This window comes from Leptosomus discolor, chromosome 11 (assembly GCF_034619465.1).
Source record: "Leptosomus discolor isolate bLepDis1 chromosome 11, bLepDis1.hap2, whole genome shotgun sequence".
NCBI lineage: Eukaryota > Metazoa > Chordata > Aves > Leptosomiformes > Leptosomidae > Leptosomus > Leptosomus discolor.
The window spans coordinates 18056021-18074830 of NC_141401.1; the positions used below are offsets into that span (position 1 = coordinate 18056021).

An 18810-nucleotide genomic window follows, 5' to 3' on the forward strand; every position below is an offset into this window, starting at 1 on the left:
CCTGGAGGTGTTGACCTACACGTCCAGGGTCCAGCAACGCAGAGGCATCCTGAAGTTTACTGGAACAGGATGTAACAACGTTCCTGGTAACTAAGGAGTAAAACACCCTCATAGCTCTTGCATCTTATGGCCTGTGGGCCAAGGGAAACACAAGGAGCCTCTCTCAACTAGACACTCTACTAGAAGTGGGGGAAGCCACTCAAGTCTCTCATTACGTTGCTTAAAGAAGAAAGCAACGTTCTTCGTTGTGCTGACAGTCAAAAGCTGATCTGGGCAGTGGGGTTGTATGTGGGGTTGGTGTTGCCACAGTATCTACAGACTCCACTCTGTCATCAGCAGTGTAACAAGTAGGTGGAGTTACGAAGAGGGGGATCATGATTGCACATGCTGAGTTCCCTATTGCAGTGCCCACCCTAACCCTACCTTGCCTTCATGTTAGTGAAGTTTGTGAACAACTCTTGAGAGGACTGAGACGTTAGCTGAAAGGTCTGTGGTAACATTCAGGTCTGACCAATTGGGACACTGGTCTTTGACACCCCCCCCGCAGTAACGCGTGGTTACTGTGGGTGACATTTCTGTTATTTCCATTGTTTCTTGCCCTCCCGCTGAGCACCACTGGCAAGAGGATGGCTCTCACTTCTTTATCCCACCTCTCCGCCTTCCTACCTGACATGTTGGGAGACGCCGATAAGGTGCCACCTCAGTCTTCCCTTCCCCAGGCTAACCAAGCCCAGCTCGCCCAGCCTGTCCTTGTATGACAGATGAGCCAAGTCCTTAAGCACCTCAGTGTCCCTTTGGCAGGGCTGGCAGAGCCCCTAGCTGTGCAGAAGTGGGAATCAGCCACATGATGACACTGGGGGAGTTCCTGTAAGGGCACGTAGCATGCAGACATCAAGGTCTTCTGAAGAGGAAAGCAGAAGGCTTTCCACTGGCTGCTGGGAACAGATTAGTCCAAGAGAGAAAGCAGAAGCAACAGCATTCAGTCAGGGGAAGCCGTGCACCTGCCCCAAAGTACATGCATCAGGAGGAGCAATGACTGCGGAGAGGTTTTGGTGGTGTAGCGTTGAGCAGAGGAAAAGCCTCGTCCGGGAGACTAAACAGCAGCACTGGATATTCCTTTGTGCTTGGCTGCATGCTTGCATGCAGGAGGCCTTGCTTTACTGCTGAGCAGCTTAGGCGCTTTTTGCCTCCAAAACACCTGTGAGCAGCAAGCTGCACCACCAAAAGGAAAGGAGGCAGAAACCTGACCTCCAAATGCCAGGACTCTGGCTGAGATTCAGGCCCAGAAAGGCAACTTGTCCTTGCCAGTTTCTGAAGGCACCCTGCACAATGCAGCTGAGCACATGTGTCCATTTTTTCCTGCCGCCTCAGGCCGTGTTGTCATCTCAGCCCCGTTCATAAGCCTGCTTCTGTCCTCTGCCAGGGGTTCCTCAGGGCAGGCAGTGAAAAGTCACTGCTTCCTGACCATACATGCAAGACGTGCTGAGTACACTGGCAGAAGAAACGAGATCAGCTCTTGAATGCTTTCAGTGGTGGGACTCCAGGCTGACCCCAAGAGGGATCACAGGGCCATGGTGACAAGGTTAGAGACTCACGCTCTGTATCTGTGAAGTTTTCGCTCTTACTTTTGCCTGCTTACTTATTTTTAGTACTTCGGTAACAGTTCAGGGAGATGTATCCACAACTGGCAGTAAGATGGGCACAGAACACAGTGCTCTTGCTTGCAGAGCGGGTGGCTACCTGAAGGAGGAGGAGGAAGACAAACCAGCACGAGTCTCCAGCTATGCTGCACAAAGTCTTTAATGAGAAGGAACAAATGCAGTGGCACAGAACAGAGACCAAGAAAGACGGCGACAGGGTACAGGGAGGCACAGAGAACGGCCCATTACCCTAGGAGGACAATCTCCACTCAAAGCACTGGCCTTTCCCCATTCTGCTGTACGTGGTGGCAATCCCAGCCCACCGAGAGCAGCCCCTAACTCCAGCACCCTCCCCCCGTCAGCAGGAGGTTCAGCAAAGCAGAAGAGAACGAGCCCTTTCTCGAGGAGCTCAGAGCAAAGCAGAGCCAGGGGAGGCACGGCGAGGCCTGCCGTGCAGCGAGGAGCAGCGGGCACAGGTCCCTCCTGCCGGGTGGGATGAGGACACCCATGCCGTCTGCAAGCCGGAGCTACGCTCCTGCTGCTGCAGAGTCCTCATCTTCCCTCCCGCTCCACAGGGGATGATCCGGCAGGTTCAGCAGTTCAGACCGCAGCGGGGGGGAGGCAGACAGAGCCCAGACCCCCCCAGACCCAGGGAGCCTCCAGAAGAGATGGGGACCCCCCCGGCGCTGAGGGAGCTCCCAACAGCAGCTGACAGAGAGGATCCCACGGCTGTGCTCTGAGGGAAAGAGGTGAGGATGGGGCCCGGCAGGGTCACCACCACCGGCGAGGCCTCGATGAAGACATTCGAGTCAGCGCAGCGGGCGACACAGGGCTCACTGCAGCTGCTTGCAAGTGGGGTTGGGCCACAGGAGCCGCAGGGGCGTGGGGGACAGGGCCTGAAGCAAGACATCTCTCGGAGAGGGAGGCAAAGCTGAAACACAGAGCAGAGGGGAAAAAGGAACCCCGTTATCAGCCAGTCTATCATTTCTGCAGCTCTCTCTGCAGGTACACCTTCCTGCCCTCCATCTCCCTTTCTAGCTCCATGTCCAGAAAGGGCCTCCAGATGAGCTTGCCAGCACACACAGGGCGTGACAGCTCACTTCCAAGGTTACATTTGAAGGCCTGGGAGCACCGATGTGCCTTACTGGTTGCTGATTCCACCAGGACCTCCTCCTGCATTTCCTGGTGCAGTAGCATGAGTGAAGGTGGATGCGGTTATCCCAGCACAAACAGGCTGGAGTGAACAGGCGTCTCAGAAATCCCCTCTGAAAAACACACACTGTGCCTACAGCTCCCACGGCCCTCATCGTGCCTTCCAAGCTGCACAGCACAGGAAGGCTGTCCCACTTGTGGGAAAGGACCAGCACAGTGGGTTTCAAGCCCCTGTGGAAAGAGTGATCACAGCCCACCCCCAGCGCAAGCACTGCTGCATTGAAGAAGGCACTGGATGCACTTGGCCATTTGGTTAGAGTCCATCTGCTAAAGGCGCAAATTCTGTTGGGCGCACCTCCCTGCATCTGTGCCCCATTGATCCCCTTCTGCTCTTCCCACCTATCCCCGGCCACCACCATCGAAAGGGAAAGAGGTGAGAGCCTTTAAGAATTCCATTCCATGGCCAAACTGGGCAGCTCAAGTATTGACCTGAGTAGCCACCATGACAGCAGTTCAGCCCATAGAGAGAGAGATGGTGCAGTCTCAGGCTTACCTGGTTCCTCAAGGAAAGGGAGGCGAGAGAGGAGGATGCAGAGCCTGGAGCTGCGCAGGCTTTTATGGGGTGTCCCAGAGCACCACGAAGCCACAAATATTCATTGATCATGAAGCATGTGAACACCTAGTAATTGTCATTTGCCGAGGCCTCGCCAGTAATGAAGCCCTTGCCTCTTTCAGCCAAAAGTATTTGTTCTACTTTTTACCAGCCAGGATCATATATTGAATCGCAGAATGGTTTTGTTTGGAAGTGACCTTAAAGATCATGCAGTTCCCACGTCCCTGTCACGGGCATGGACACCTTCCACTAGGTCAGGTTGCTCAAAGGCCCATCCCTCCCTTCCCCTAATGTAGTGATCAGGCCACACGCCGTACGAAGGAGCCGACTGCATGCCTGGCACCAACTCTTGTGCAGGGCAAAGCCAACAGCATCCCCAGGCAGTAGCTTGTCTTAAAGCCAAGGCTCTAGTAAAGCTGGCGATGAACAGTCAGGACAAGCTGCGTCAGTTTCAAATTTTGGTTGTCCCATCCCATCTTTGGTTGGAAAAGACTGTGTGGATGAATCTGCATGAATGGTGATTGCTGAGAGCTCCTCAAAACAACTTATAGCAGCATTGTGCCTGCAGCTGGCACCTTACTTCTTACCAACAGCATGAGCCAAGTGCTGAACTATCAGCTGCTCTGATAGAACTGACCTCACAGCCCCTGCTCCCAGGCATCGACCATGGTCTGGCCTCTCTGCTCCTCAGGTAGTTGTGAAGGCACAAACTGCTAATCACCCTCCTCTAGACACACTCAAGCAGGTCCTCGTCATTCTTATGCTGGGACCCAAGAGCTGAACACAGTACTCCAGGTGGGCTCTCACAAGATCAGACTAGATGAGAATCACCTCCCTTGACCTGCTGTCGTGCCGCTTTTGATGCAGCCCAGGATGCGATTGCTTTCTGGGCTGTGAGAGCACATTGCAGGCTCATAGTCAGTTCTTCATCCAACAGAACTCCCAAGTCCTTCTATATAGGGCTGCTCTCAAGCCACTCATCGCCCAGCCTGTATCTGTGCTTGGGATTGCCCCGACTCAGGTGCAGGACCTTGTGCTTGGCCTTGTTGAACTTCATCAGGTTGGCAAGGGCCCACCCCTCCAGCCTGTCAAGATCCCCCTGGATTGCATCCCTTCCCTCCAGCGTGTCAGCCGCACCACTCACCTTGGTGTCACCTGCCAAATTGATGAGCGTGCACTCAATCCCACTCCCCAAGTCCCCAACAAAGAGGTCAAATAATACTGGTCCCAATACAGACCCCAAGGAATGCTACTCATCACAGTCGCCCGCATGAACATTGAGCTGTTAACCACAACTCTTTCAGTATGAACATCCAGCCAACTCCTCATTCACCAAGCGGTCCACCTGTCAAATCTGTGTTGTAGGAGGCCACTAAGTTTGCCAGGCACAATTCACCCTATGTTGGCTGTTAACATTCACCTCGTGGTTTTCCCTGTGCCTTAGCATAGTTTCCAGAAGGTTCTGCTCCGTGACCTTGCTGCGCACAGAGTTGAGACTGATTGGACCTGTGGTTCCCCTGGTCTTCCTTTTCTCACTTTTCAAACATGGGGGGTATTTTTGCCCTCTTCCGGTCCCCGGGAATTTCACCAGTTGCCACAACTTTTCTAATTTGATGCATAGTGGCTTAGCAACTTCTTCTGCCAGTTCCCTCAGGTCCTGCGGATGCATCTCATCAGGTCCATGGACCTGTGCACATTCAGATTCCTTAGATGGTCTCAGACCTGATCTTCTCCTATGGTGCGTGGTACTTCATTCTTCCAGGGCCTGCCTTTGGATTCTGTGGATTGGGCAGCACGGCTAGCGCGCTTGCCAGTGAGGTTTGAGGCAAAAAATTTATGGAGTACCTCTGCTTTCTCCATGTTGGTTGTAGCAAGGTCTCCCATTTCGCTCATTGGGGGAATACAGTTGCTTTTCTTTTCTTTTGCTGTCCTACATACCTGAAGAAACCCTTCTTGTTATTTTCCACAGCCCTAAAAAGAAATGGAAAAGAAAAAAAGTCTTTCAATGTCTCCCAGCTCTAGTTCGCTCCTTTATCTCTGAGGGCAGTTTCCCAAGGGATCCCATGCACTAGGACCCTGAACAGCCATAGGTTTACCTTCCTGAGGTTTAGGGTCCTGCCTTTAATTTTTACGCATCCTGCACCCCTCAAGATTGAGAATTCCATCAGGGCATGATTGCTGCAGCCCAGGCTACCACAGGCCTTCACCTCTCTGGTAAGTTCTCCCGCCCTATTAAAAAAAAAGTCCAGCAGTGCCTCTCCTCTGGTTGGGCTCTCCCTCCCCTATACTAGGAGCTGTCCTCAATGGTTTCCAGTAGTTTCCTGGACTGCTTGCAGTTCACTGCACCCATTTGCGAGCAGGTGTGTGAATAGTTGAGGATCAGGATCAGGATCAGAGCCTGTGAGCGTGGTGCTTCCTAAAATCAAAACAATGTTTCTATGTCCCAGGTTCATGGGGCCAATTATCTCCAAAGTCTCAGGTAGTGTGCAGGGAGATCTGAAGGGGGTTTGCGTCACATGTATTGTCTTTGTCACATTGCCCTCTTCATTTTGAGCATGGCCACAAGCCATGGTGAAATTGAGCCATGAAGTCCACCTCAAGTCAGCTCTCAAGTGCTCTAAGTGCAGGCATTAAGGCTAACCCTGAGAGACTCTTCTCCAATGGGTCAACGTAGACACAGAAAAGACTGTGGGTAAGTTCAGGCAGAAGGTCAAGACTGCACAATCCCACATGGAAGAAGAGATGCACCTCTCCAGGGATTAGCCAAAGCTCAACGGCAAAGAAAGACCCTTGTGGGCTACAGGGAAGCCCCTTGCGGGTCAGGAGTGAGGGCCGTGAAGACCTTGTTTATGCTCATCAGGCTCTAGCACGGACTGGTTTTGCGGTCAAAGAGATGCCTGTGTTCTTCCCTGAAAGAGACCCACACCCAAATGGAGCTGTTTTCATCAGCAAGGGCATCCCCCGAGGCCAGAGGCCTGGATGGGCTGCTTTTGAGGAGAGGCAGAGGGCAGGGAGCCAAAACCTCACGGCTCTTTTTCCTGGGTCAGGGCTGAGGTGGCCCATTCCACACATTTCAGACTACAAAGGGCCATCGGATCAGTCTCCCAGAACACCTGGGAGTCATCGTGATGTGGAAGAGTTGGGAAAAACCCTGAACTCCAGGCAAACAGGAGTCACCCTGCTGTGGACTTCCCTGAATACTCTGCCCTGGCCTCAGGCGTGCCAGGGATAACAGAGCTCTTAGGCTCACTCCTCCCAAAGTGCTGCTTTCCTCAAGATCATTTCCACACATTTTAACACTGTTCCCAAAACAACCGGTACTTCTGTGGAATCTCATGCCATAGCTGCCTTCCAAGTCATTGCCCAACCTAGCAGCCATCAGAACACAGGCATCTCTTTGATCACAAAAACAGGCCGCGGTAGAGACTGAGTAACCAGAGCAAGGTCCTCATGGCCATCACTCCTGCCCTCAGGATTCTTCCCTGCAGCACACCGTGGTCTTCCCTTGATGTTGACTTTTGCCTGGAGACGTGCGTCCCTTCTCCCGTGTGGGATACTGCAGTCCCGGCCTTCTGCCTGAACGTACCTACAGCTTTCTGTGTGTCTAGGATGGCCCGTGGGGAGAAATGTCTCTCAAGTTCATCCAGAGTGTCTGCACTAAAAGCTCCTGAGAGTCGATTTGAAGTGTCCCTCGCAGCTGAAGTTCTCTGTGACTGGTGGCCGTATTCACCTTCAAGAAGGCACTGTGAGAAAGGCAATCTGTACTGGGTCCAGTCTTATTCAATATATTCATCAACGACCGGGATGAAGGGACAGGGTGTACCCTCAGCAAGTTTGCTGACGATACTGAAGTGGGAGGAGTGGCTGATAACACCCAAAGGCTGTGCTGCCATTCAGCGAGATCAGGACAGGCTGGAGAGCTGGGCAGAGAGGAACCTAGTGAGGTTCAATAAGGGCAAGTGCAGGGTCCTGCACTTGGGGAGGAATAACCCCATGCACCAGTACAGGTCAAGGTGCTGGAGAAGGACCTGGGAGTTCTGGTGGACAGCAAGTTAATCAGGAGCCAGCAATGTGCCCTTGTGGTAGCCTGGGCTGCACTAAGAAGAGTGGTGAGCAGGTCGAGAGAGGTTCTCCTTCCCCTCGACTCTGCCCTGATGAGGCCACATCTGGAGTACTGTGTCCTGTTCCGGGTCCCCAGGTTAAGGAGGGCCAAGGAAAAACAGGACAGAGTCCAGCAACAGGCTGCTAAGATGATGAGGGGACCGGAGTATCTCTTCTGTGAGACCTGCGGCTGTTCAGCCTGGAGAAGAGAAGACTGAGAGGGGACCTTATCAGCACTTAAAAATATCTAAAGTGTGGGTGTCGAGAGGATGGGGCCAGTCTTTTTCCAGTGGTGCCCACTGACAGGACAAGGGACAACGGGCACAAACTGGACCGCTGGAAGTTCCGCCTGAACAGGAGGCAAAACTTCTTTGCTCTGAGGGTGGCAGAGCACTGGAACAGGCTGCCCAGGGAGGCTGTGGAGTCTCCTTCCCTCGAGATATTCAAACTCACTCAGATGCAGTCGTGTGCAATGTCCTCCAGGCGAAAGTACTTTAGCAGGGGGGGTGCACTAGGTGATCTCCAGAGGTCCCTTCCAACCCCTACCGTTCTGGCATTCTGGGATTCTGGGACTCCATATTACGCAACCCTGCATACAACCTTGATACCTTGGAATTAATTGGCATTAGAAGGCTGGGGCACACATTCATCACTTCGAAGTTCAGTTGTATGAAGCGCAAGTACAACATGTCAGATGAAAGAGGGAAGGGCTTAGTCACCACTGAGCCTCAGCAAGCGAGAGCTACGAGGAGTTCAGATGCTTCATGAGCAAGGAATGTGTGTGGCACCGCAGGGCTCTGGGACACCCCATAAAAGCCTGCGCAGCTCCAGGCTCTGCATCCTCCTCTCTCGCCTCCCTTTCCTTGAGGAACCAGGTAAGCCTGAGACTGCTCCATCTCTCTCTCTATGGGCTGAACTGCTGTCATGGTGGCTACTCAGGTCAATACTTGAGCTGCCCAGTTTGGCCATGGAATGGAATTCTTAAAGGCTCTCACCTCTTTCCCTTTCGATGGTGGTGGCCGGGGATAGGTGGGAAGAGCAGAAGGGGATCGATGGGGCACAGATGCAGGGAGGTGCGCCCAACAGAATTTGCGCCTTTAGCAGATGGACTCTAACCAAATGGCCAAGTGCATCCAGTGCCTTCTTCAATGCAGCAGTGCTTGCGCTGGGGGTGGGCTGTGATCACTCTTTCCACAGGGGCTTGAAACCCACTGTGCTGGCTCCTTTCCCACAAGTGGGACAGCCTTCCTGTGCTGTGCAGCTTGGAAGGCACGATGAGGGCCGTGGGAGCTGTAGGCACAGTGTGTGTTTTTTCAGAGGGGATTTCTGAGACACCTGTTCACTCCAGCCTGTTTGTGCTGGGATAACCGCATCCACCTTCACTCATGCTACTGCACCAGGAAATGCAGGAGGAGGTCCTGGTGGAATCAGCAACCAGTAAGGCACATCGGTGCTCCCAGGCCTTCAAATGTAACCTTGGAAGTGAGCTGTCACGCCCTGTGTGTGCTGGCAAGCTCATCTGGAGGCCCTTTCTGGACATGGAGCTAGAAAGGGAGATGGAGGGCAGGAAGGTGTACCTGCAGAGAGCGCTGCAGAAATGATAGACTGGCTGATAACGGGGTTCCTTTTTCCCCTCTGCTCTGTGTTTCAGCTTTGCCTCCCTCTCCGAGAGATGTCTTGCTTCAGGCCCTGTCCCCCACGCCCCTGCGGCTCCTGTGGCCCAACCCCACTTGCAAGCAGCTGCAGTGAGCCCTGTGTCGCCCGCTGCGCTGACTCGAATGTCTTCATCGAGGCCTCGCCGGTGGTGGTGACCCTGCCGGGCCCCATCCTCACCTCTTTCCCTCAGAGCACAGCCGTGGGATCCTCTCTGTCAGCTGCTGTTGGGAGCTCCCTCAGCGCCGGGGGGGTCCCCATCTCTTCTGGAGGCTCCCTGGGTCTGGGGGGGTCTGGGCTCTGTCTGCCTCCCCCCCGCTGCGGTCTGAACTGCTGAACCTGCCGGATCATCCCCTGTGGAGCGGGAGGGAAGATGAGGACTCTGCAGCAGCAGGAGCGTAGCTCCGGCTTGCAGACGGCATGGGTGTCCTCATCCCACCCGGCAGGAGGGACCTGTGCCCGCTGCTCCTCGCTGCACGGCAGGCCTCGCCGTGCCTCCCCTGGCTCTGCTTTGCTCTGAGCTCCTCGAGAAAGGGCTCGTTCTCTTCTGCTTTGCTGAACCTCCTGCTGACGGGGGGAGGGTGCTGGAGTTAGGGGCTGCTCTCGGTGGGCTGGGATTGCCACCAGGTACAGCAGAATGGGGAAAGGCCAGTGCTTTGAGTGGAGATTGTCCTCCTAGGGTAATGGGCCGTTCTCTGTGCCTCCCTGTACCCTGTCGCCGTCTTTCTTGGTCTCTGTTCTGTGCCACTGCATTTGTTCCTTCACATTAAAGACTTTGTGCAGCATAGCTGGAGACTCGTGCTGGTTTGTCCTCCTCCTCCTTCAGGTAGCCACCCGCTCTGCAAGCAAGAGCACTGTGTTCTGTGCCCATCTTACTGCCAGTTGTGGATACATCTCCCTGAACTGTTACCGAAGTACTAAAAATAAGTAAGCAGGCAAAAGTAAGAGCAAAAATCCTCACAGATACAGAGCGTGAGTCCCTAACCTTGTCACCATGGCCCTGTGATCCCTCTTGGGGTCAGCCTGGAGTCCCACCACTGAAAGCATTCAAGAGCTGATCTCGTTTCTTCTGCCAGTGTACTCAGCACGTCTTGCATGTATGGTCAGGAAGCAGTGACTTTTCACTGCCTGCCCTGAGGAACCCCTGGCAGAGGACAGAAGCAGGCTTATGAACGGGGCTGAGATGACAACACGGCCTGAGGCGGCAGGAAAAAATGGACACATGTGCTCAGCTGCATTGTGCAGGGTGCCTTCAGAAACTGGCAAGGACAAGTTGCCTTTCTGGGCCTGAATCTCAGCCAGAGTCCTGGCATTTGGAGGTCAGGTTTCTGCCTCCTTTCCTTTTGGTGGTGCAGCTTGCTGCTCACAGGTGTTTTGGAGGCAAAAAGCGCCTAAGCTGCTCAGCAGTAAAGCAAGGCCTCCTGTATGCAAGTATGCAGCCAAGCACAAAGGAATATCCAGTGCTGCTGTTTAGTCTCCATCCCCAAGAGGCTGGAGGTGCTGCCAGGAGGTCACCTTCTCCCCGGCAGCAGTGTGCCCACCCTAGTGCTCACAGCAGTCCTCCTCAGGTAAATCTGAGAAGCAAAGCGGGGTGTAATATCCCACCCCACAAGACGTCTGAGGAGAAGGCACTGGGAGCTGCAGCTGTAGCCCCTGGGGTTCCGCCTCTCAAGGCCTCTGGGAGCCCGGTACGTGGCACGCTGAGCGCAGCACCCAAGTGCAGGGCTTTGAGTGGAGCGTGGCCCTGAAAGTGCCAGGGAGCCGTGTGTCAGTTCTCCCAGCATGGGATGAGCAGGGCAGGGAGGGCTGGAGCAGGTAGTTGTGGCCGAGTGGTGAAGGCGATGGACTAGAAATCCATTGGGGTTTCCCCGCGCAGGTTCGAATCCTGCCAACTACGGGGTGCAGTCTGCTTTTGGGCTGCCTGCAATTAACTGCGTGGGACTTGGCTCCTCCATACTGTACCTGCTGCCCAGGGAGACTGTAAAACCCCCTTGCCCACAGCACTTGTCCTCCCCCACAAGCTGTCCCAGAAATTCCTCGATGAATGGGCAATCTCCATCCCCTTGACAAGATAGGCAAGCTGGGGAAAGAGAAGGGACCAGAACGGAGTATGAGCCATGAGAAGAGGTCCAATGTTGTTGCTTCTTGAGCAGAACTTAAGAGCCTGATCTCACCTAACATCCCAAGCAGCACAGCACAGAAACTTCAGCAGCTCATCTCCAAAGACAGCCTGCACAGCATGGCTCTCTCTCAGTGCTAAAGATGAAGGGAAGGCACCTTATGGATCTCAGACCTTGCCAGCACAAAAGACCCCAGAGCCTTCCTGGGATACCTTGCAGCATTTATGACTGGACAGCACACAGTCTGGAACGGTTAGCCCTACCCTGGGGTGACTGGGAACCACCACCACTCCCAGCAGTCTTGGGCAGGACAGGCACCGCTCAAGGCACAGAGAGGAGGGCTTGCGGTTTCCCTGACTCCCTGGCACCCTGCACGGCGGCAGAGGCAGCCCTCAGCTGTCAGAGAGCAGCAAGGACAGGGCTGCGCCAGGAGGGAGGACCAGCTGGGAGCTGTGGGGGAGCACAGCACAGCATAGGCAGGGCAAGACCCAAACAGCCGCTCTGAAAGGCAAGGCACTAGCTGCTATGCACCTGGCTGAGAGGAACAAACACTGCCTAGGACAAGGAGCTTTTACTCCAGGCTCAGTGTGACATGAAGACCCAACCTAAAGCAGCTCTCACTGGCTGAGAACACCCCATACTGATGAGAAAACATTAGGAGAAGTGCCGTTCATAAAAACCCCAGGTATATGGCCATGGACAGCATAGCAATCGACCGGAATCTAGTATAAAACCTCTCCAATTCCACTTGACATTGCTTTAGAGCAATGGAGACTAACATCCCAGTGATCGTACATCCACAGCAGCTGCTGGGATAAAGCACATATTGATTTCTGTGCGAATAACGAACTGATCAGCCCAGCCCTTAACAGCAGTAATTTGATTGTTCAGCACAACTGTATTGTAAACATCCATAAACCTTGTTTGCCTCTATACCGGGGTCCTCCATGCTGGGTGGTCTCTGTGAGAAGAGATAAGAGGCAGCCCTGTGCCAGATATGGCTGGTTCCAGCTGCCTCCACAACTCTGAGCCAAGGTGAAGTTTGTGGCATGGAGAGCACCCGTGATGGAGCTCCAGGATGCCTTGCTCCTTCCCTTGCCAGGCCATGACCTTTCGATTGCAATGACCCCTCAAAGACAATCCAGGACGGCCTCTTCCAGAAGTCCTCCCTGTCCCAGTGCTTCGGGAGTTGGCAGCAGGAACACAGCACGGGTATCTGCAGGTGAGCTCCCTACTACCTGAGTAACTGAGGGGCCAGTAGCCACAGGTTCGCTTGGATGTTGGCTGTGAGGCCACGTCTGGCTCTGCGGGCAATGGGCCATCCACAGGACTATGGCTTGCACTGGGTGTCAGTCTTCATTCCATAGTGGATACCGCTGTAGGATAAATCTCTTTACGTCCAAACTCTTCTCGGTGCAAAGTCCGTCACTTTTATATCCAGTCACTCCCTGGTCCACAACGGTTTTGCTGAGCCATGTCCTTGCGTTTGTCTTGACCCATGAACTTTCTCATCCAGTTTTCTGTGCCCTGCACCCCACTGAAGGTGGGGAACGGAGTGAGCAGCTGGGTGAGTGTTTGGCTCGGTGCTTAAACCACCACAGCTACATGCACAGAAACGCACACACGAGTGCGGGGTCCATGCGTAGCTGGCACAGCTACGAACACAGACGGGGAGCGTTTCCATTAGCAGCACCCCCAGAAGCAGCCCGCGCACTCCGAGCAGCATGAACAAGAGAGAGGCCCGACCGTTTTCTTTCCCTCTGGCTGCTTAGGACGGGAGATCAGTGCTGGACAAGGATACCTTCCGTCCCACATGCAGAGCAGCAGGTCTGCCGAAGCCTGGTCTGTAGGATCGGTGTGTGCAGTGTCGCTGCACGGAGTTCAGTCCCGGTTTGTCCCGTGTGGTGCTGCAAGCGTGGGCAGTCGCCAGTGCTGATCTCGCCTAGGCGGTGAGTAGTGCATGTCGGGATTCCCTAGCTGCCGTGTTACCCAGAGAGAAAGCACTCACAGGCAAGCACCTTGAGGTCGTGTGTGTGCGCAGGGGCCTGGCAGGAGGAGGCCGCCCAGGCTCGGAAGAGGAGGAGCCGGAGGGATGAAGGCCTGAGGTGCGTTGGTGGTAGAGTGGTGAGCATAGCTGCCTTCCAGGCAGTTGACCCAGGTTTGGTTCCTGGCCCACGCAGACAAGCTTTTCTTTCACCCGGCCCCACAGTGCTTTGCCCACCTGGAAACAGCAGGCTGCAGGGCACTGCCCTGGATCCTTCAGACACTCGCAGGGAGTGCTGAAGCACCGGAGCAGGCGCTCAGAGAACTTTGGGATTCTCCCTGCCTGGGTATCACGCTCAGGTTTCAATGGGGCTCAGGCACTGAGCAGCCTGCTCTACCTTTGGAGCTAGCCCTGCTTTGAGCCGGCGTTTGGACTAGTGTCGTCCTGAGGTGCCCTGTAGTCAAGCTCCTTCCATGAAGTTCCTCACCAGCAAGCATGGAGAGCACCCGTGGGAATAGGGGCACCTGGGAGTAAAGGCCCAGCAGTAAGAGGCCAAGAGGGACATGGCAAGCTCTGGGGCATTTCCCTTCAGCACTGCTGACGGGTCAGAGTCAATCCTCACACAATCCCACCACGGGTTGCACAAGCACTGGTAGCATTTCTCAGAAGGCCTGCCCTCAAGCAGCATGAGCCACAGAAGAGATCTTCCTGTGCACACTGGAGGAGGAAGAGGAGACATGCCTAAGGTGGAATCCGACCATGCCGGATAATGTTGTGATTGAGGGAGATGCTGAAGGCGCTGGGTTTGTTCAGCCTGAAGAAGAGAAGGCGAGGGGTCCTCTGCTGTGTGAAGGTGGCTCTCTGGCTCTCCAAGGTCTGCACGGTACCCAAAAGTTTTCAGTAGTGCAGGAGCCAGGAGTGGCCTGGCATCCTCTGTGAGCCAGCCTGGCCTGAGCTGCAGCTCCGAGGGGCTGCGGAGCTCTGGGAGATCTCGGGCTGCCCACTGAAGCCTGTAAGGGGGGCGCAATGTGTCCTTTGCGCAGCGTACCCCAGGGAGGAGCAGCAGCGGAGTCTACAGTGGTAGGAGCAGACAACATGACCTTGGGGAAGCAAACAGAGTGGGGACTCTGGAAGCCCCAGCAGGCAGAGCTGCCAGGAAGGACACCAAGGGCACAAAGGCCTGAGCAAGAAAGCTGCCTGCACGGGCCCACACAACCCATTGGCCCAGAATCCTTTCTCCCCAAGTGCTGAGTGGGCCTAGCAGAGCCCCAGGAACACCTTCCCTTGCTTGGAGAAAGGCTGTCTCAGCCCCAGAAGGGACATCCCTCCTCCGGCAGTGGCACGGCACCTGCATGGGAAAGGGGTCCCTCCACCTCTTTGCAAGAGGCCCTGCTCTTGCTCCTCCCGGATACTCCTCCCACCCTTCTCGGTCCTGCAGGTCCCAGGGGTGGATGAGGAAAGCCCTCAGTGATGCTGCTTCTCCGGGGCATGCTTTCAGAGTAGTGACTCTGTACAGATTTAACCCTTCTCCGGTGACTGGCTGTTTCTCATGCCCTCTCTGAATGTAACCTGCCATTTGATAGCTTAGGCTTTGGCATGGCCTGTCTCCTGGGTTCAGCAGTATCGGATGCCAGCCCAGTGCTTCAGGCAGTCCAGAGGTACCAGGAGGTGGTTGCCTCAGGCTCACAGTAATATGTACCTGAGTCTGGAGCAGCCTCAGGGGAGAAAATATCATTCCCACTGATGGCAGGCCTCTTTGGGGTAGGGGGGGAACAGCGTGTCCGGGAGAGAAAGACCCAGACTGGAGGCCATCCAGGACTGTGCGAGCAGAGGAACACAGTCCATGTTGTGCAACCCAAAACAAGCTGCTTTGGGTCCTCCTGCCATCTCTTCCCTCAGTTCAACCTCGTCCCCTGCCCTCTCTCGGTCGCCTCGTTCGGCAAGGTGAGGAGCTTTGCTAGGACTGCAATGGAGAATAGGGATACCTGGCTGCTTAGTATGAGCTACAAGGCGAGAAAGAGGAGAGTCAAGAACACACAGAGGCAGATTGACAGGCTGTCCGACACGGGGGTGAAGGGAGGCATCAGCAGAGACCGCACGTGCAAACATGGAAGCAGCGCTGTCTGGCCGTGAATGTACTTAGTGAGGTGCAATGTTGAAGAGGTTTGTGTGGAAACTTGATAGGCAGGTATATTTATGCAAAATCAGGATGCTCCGAGGCAGTCAGTCCGGGTGTAGTCAGACAGGGCATGCCAGGCTTGCCGAGAGCGCTGTGCATCTCCCCTGAAGGGTTGTGCGAGCAGAGACTGGCTGGTTGCAGAGGAAGAGCGCTGTACTTGGAGCGGGCGAGGGAGACAGAGAGACTGCTGGGCTGAGCCAGGAGCACATGGCTCAGATGGGGTGGCCAGAGGGGAAAGAAAGCTCATGTCCAGGAGGTCCCATGGTGTAATGGTGAGCACTCTGGACTCTGAATCCAGTGATCTGAGTTCAAATCTCAGTGGGACCTTAGCCTTTTGGCTCCCTCCGGGCTTTCCTCACCATGCTTTCACCTTCACAGCCTTCCTCTTGGATCAATTCTTTAAAGACCCCTGATCCTCCCTCCTTTCCTGTGCTCCCAGCCCTACCACCGACAGCAGTGCCCCTTCTCCTGCCCTGTGCTCACCAAACCTCTGCTGCTTTGCTGACAACGCACCCCCATCCACTCTCGGTGTCATTGTGCTTGAGGGCTGCTCCTGGATGAGGGCATCCAGCAGGGCCTCAGAGAATCACACAACAGATGAGGTGGAGATGATGCAGTGCGAACCCAGCTCAAAGCAGGACCAAGTAGAGGACTTTTTTCATGGTGCTGTTTGCGTCGATGTTCGACACCTCCAAAGATGGAGATGTTCAAAACTCCCTGAGCACAGTAGCCCATTTCAGCAACCTCATAGTTTTACTGTGTGTGGTATTATTGTACTTCCAGCCCTGTCCATTGCCTCTTGCTTTCTCTATGTCTCTCAGGCTTTTCTGTCTCTCGCTCGCCGCCTGGCTTATTTTTGTTGCTCTGGTATCATCTCGGGGAGTGCCACCCACAACTTGCATGATCCAAGCTTGGCAAAATAGTTGCTACTGTGGGAGAGGGCAGGTTGTCCTTCTTCCTTGCAGGGTGGGTGGCTAATCGAGGGAGAAGGAGGAGGACAAACCAGCACGAGTCTCCAGCTATGCTGCACAAAGTCTTTAATGAGAAGGAGCAAGTGCAGTGGCACAGAACAGAGACCAAGAAAGACGGCGACAGGGTACAGGGAGGCACAGAGAACGGCCCATTACCCTAGGAGGACAATCTCCACTCAAAGCACTGGCCTTTCCCCATTCTGCTGTACCTGGTGGCAATCCCAGCCCACCGAGAGCAGCCCCTAACTCCAGCACCCTCCCCCCGTCAGCAGGAGGTTCAGCAAAGCAGAAGAGAACGAGCCCTTTCTCGAGGAGCTCAGAGCAAAGCAGAGCCAGGGGAGGCACGGCGAGGCCTGCCGTGCAGCGAGGAGCAGCGGGCACAGGTCCCTCCTGCCGGGTGGGATGAGGACACCCATGCCGTCTGCAAGCCGGAGCTACGCTCCTGCTGCTGCAGAGTCCTCATCTTCCCTCCCGCTCCACAGGGGATGATCCGGCAGGTTCAGCAGTTCAGACCGCAGCGGGGGGGAGGCAGACAGAGCCCAGACCCCCCCAGACCAAGGGAGCCTCCAGAAGAGATGGGGACCCCCCCGGCGCTGAGGGAGCTCCCAACAGCAGCTGACAGAGAGGATCCCACGGCTGTGCTCTGAGGGAAAGAGGTGAGGATGGGGCCCGGCAGGGTCACCACCACCGGCGAGGCCTCGATGAAGACATTCGAGTCAGCGCAGCGGGCGACACAGGGCTCACTGCAGCTGCTTGCAAGTGGGGTTGGGCCACAGGAGCCGCAGGGGCGTGGGGGACAGGGCCTGAAGCAAGACATCTCTCGGAGAGGGAGGCAAAGCTGAAACACAGAGCAGAGGGGAAAAAGGAACCCCGTTATCAGCCAGTCTATCATTTCTGCAGCGCTCTCTGCAGGTACACCTTCCTGCCCTCCATCTCCCTTTCTAGCTCCATGTCCAGAAAGGGCCTCCAGATGAGCTTGCCAGCACACACAGGGCGTGACAGCTCACTTCCAAGGTTACATTTGAAGGCCTGGGAGCACCGATGTGCCTTACTGGTTGCTGATTCCACCAGGACCTCCTCCTGCATTTCCTGGTGCAGCAGCATGAGTGAAGGTGGATGCGGTTATCCCAGCACAAACAGGCTGGAGTGAACAGGTGTCTCAGAAATCCCCTCTGAAAAAACACACACTGTGCCTACAGCTCCCACGGCCCTCATCGTGCCTTCCAAGCTGCACAGCACAGGAAGGCTGTCCCACTTGTGGGAAAGGAGCCAGCACAGTGGGTTTCAAGCCCCTGTGGAAAGAGTGATCACAGCCCACCCCCAGCGCAAGCACTGCTGCATTGAAGAAGGCACTGGATGCACTTGGCCATTTGGTTAGAGTCCATCTGCTAAAGGCGCAAATTCTGTTGGGCGCACCTCCCTGCATCTGTGCCCCATCGATCCCCTTCTGCTCTTCCCACCTATCCCCGGCCACCACCATCGAAAGGGAAAGAGGTGTGAGCCCTTGAACATTTCCATTGCAGGTACAAGCTGTGGCAGCCTAAGTATTAACCTGAGTATTCACCATGACAGCAGTTCAGCCCATAAATCAGACTCAGGCTTACCTGGTTCCTCAAGGAAAGGGAGGCAAGAGTGGAGGATGCAGAGCTTGGAGCAGCACAGTCTTTTATGGGATGTCCTAGAGCCCCATGGGGCCACACACATTCTTTGCTCATGAAGCATCTGAACAGCTAGAAGCTGCTGCTTGCCAAGGCCTCACTGATGATTAAGCCCTTGCCTCTTTCATCTAAAATATTTTATTCCCATTCATACCACCTAGGATCATAGATTGAATCACAGAATGTTTTTGTTTGGAAGTGACCTTAAAGATCATGCAGTTCCAGCCCTCGTGTCATGGGCAGGGACACCTTGGACAGGATCAGGTGGCTCAAAACTGCATCCAACCTGGCCTTGAACACTTCCAGGGAGGGGACATCCAGAACTTCTCTGGAAACCTGTTGCAGTGCCTCATCAGCCTCACAGTGAAGAATTTCTTTGTAAAGTCCACACTCAGCCTACACTCTTTCTTTACCCCTTGTCCTATGACTACTGTTCCTGATAAAAAGCTCCTCCCCACCTTTCCTGTAGGCCTTTTTTAAGTACTGGGAGGCTGCTAGGAGTTTTCTCTTCTCCAGGCTCAACAACACCAACTCACTCTGCCTCTTCTCATAGGGAAGGTGCTCCAGCCTCCTGATCATGTGGTACAGTGTTGAACGCTTCACACAGGTCCAGATAGATGACATCAGTTGGTCTTCCCTTATATATTAACTCTCTAACCATGCTGTAGAAGGCCACTAAGTTTGTCAGGAACCATTTGCGCTTGGTGAAGCCATGTTAGCTCTCACTGATAAACTCTTG

The 18810-nt window shown here is 54.7% G+C and overlaps 2 non-coding genes across 2 annotated transcripts; both read left to right on the forward strand.

Moving 5' to 3' along the window:
• Nucleotides 1-10974: 10974 nt before the first annotated feature.
• Nucleotides 10975-11056, forward strand: TRNAS-AGA (transfer RNA serine (anticodon AGA)). The gene has a single exon. It is a non-coding gene; the product is annotated as a tRNA-Ser (tRNA).
• Nucleotides 11057-15697: 4641 nt separating this feature from the next.
• On the forward strand, nucleotides 15698-15769 carry TRNAQ-CUG (transfer RNA glutamine (anticodon CUG)). The gene has a single exon. It is a non-coding gene; the product is annotated as a tRNA-Gln (tRNA).
• Nucleotides 15770-18810: the final 3041 nt, after the last annotated feature.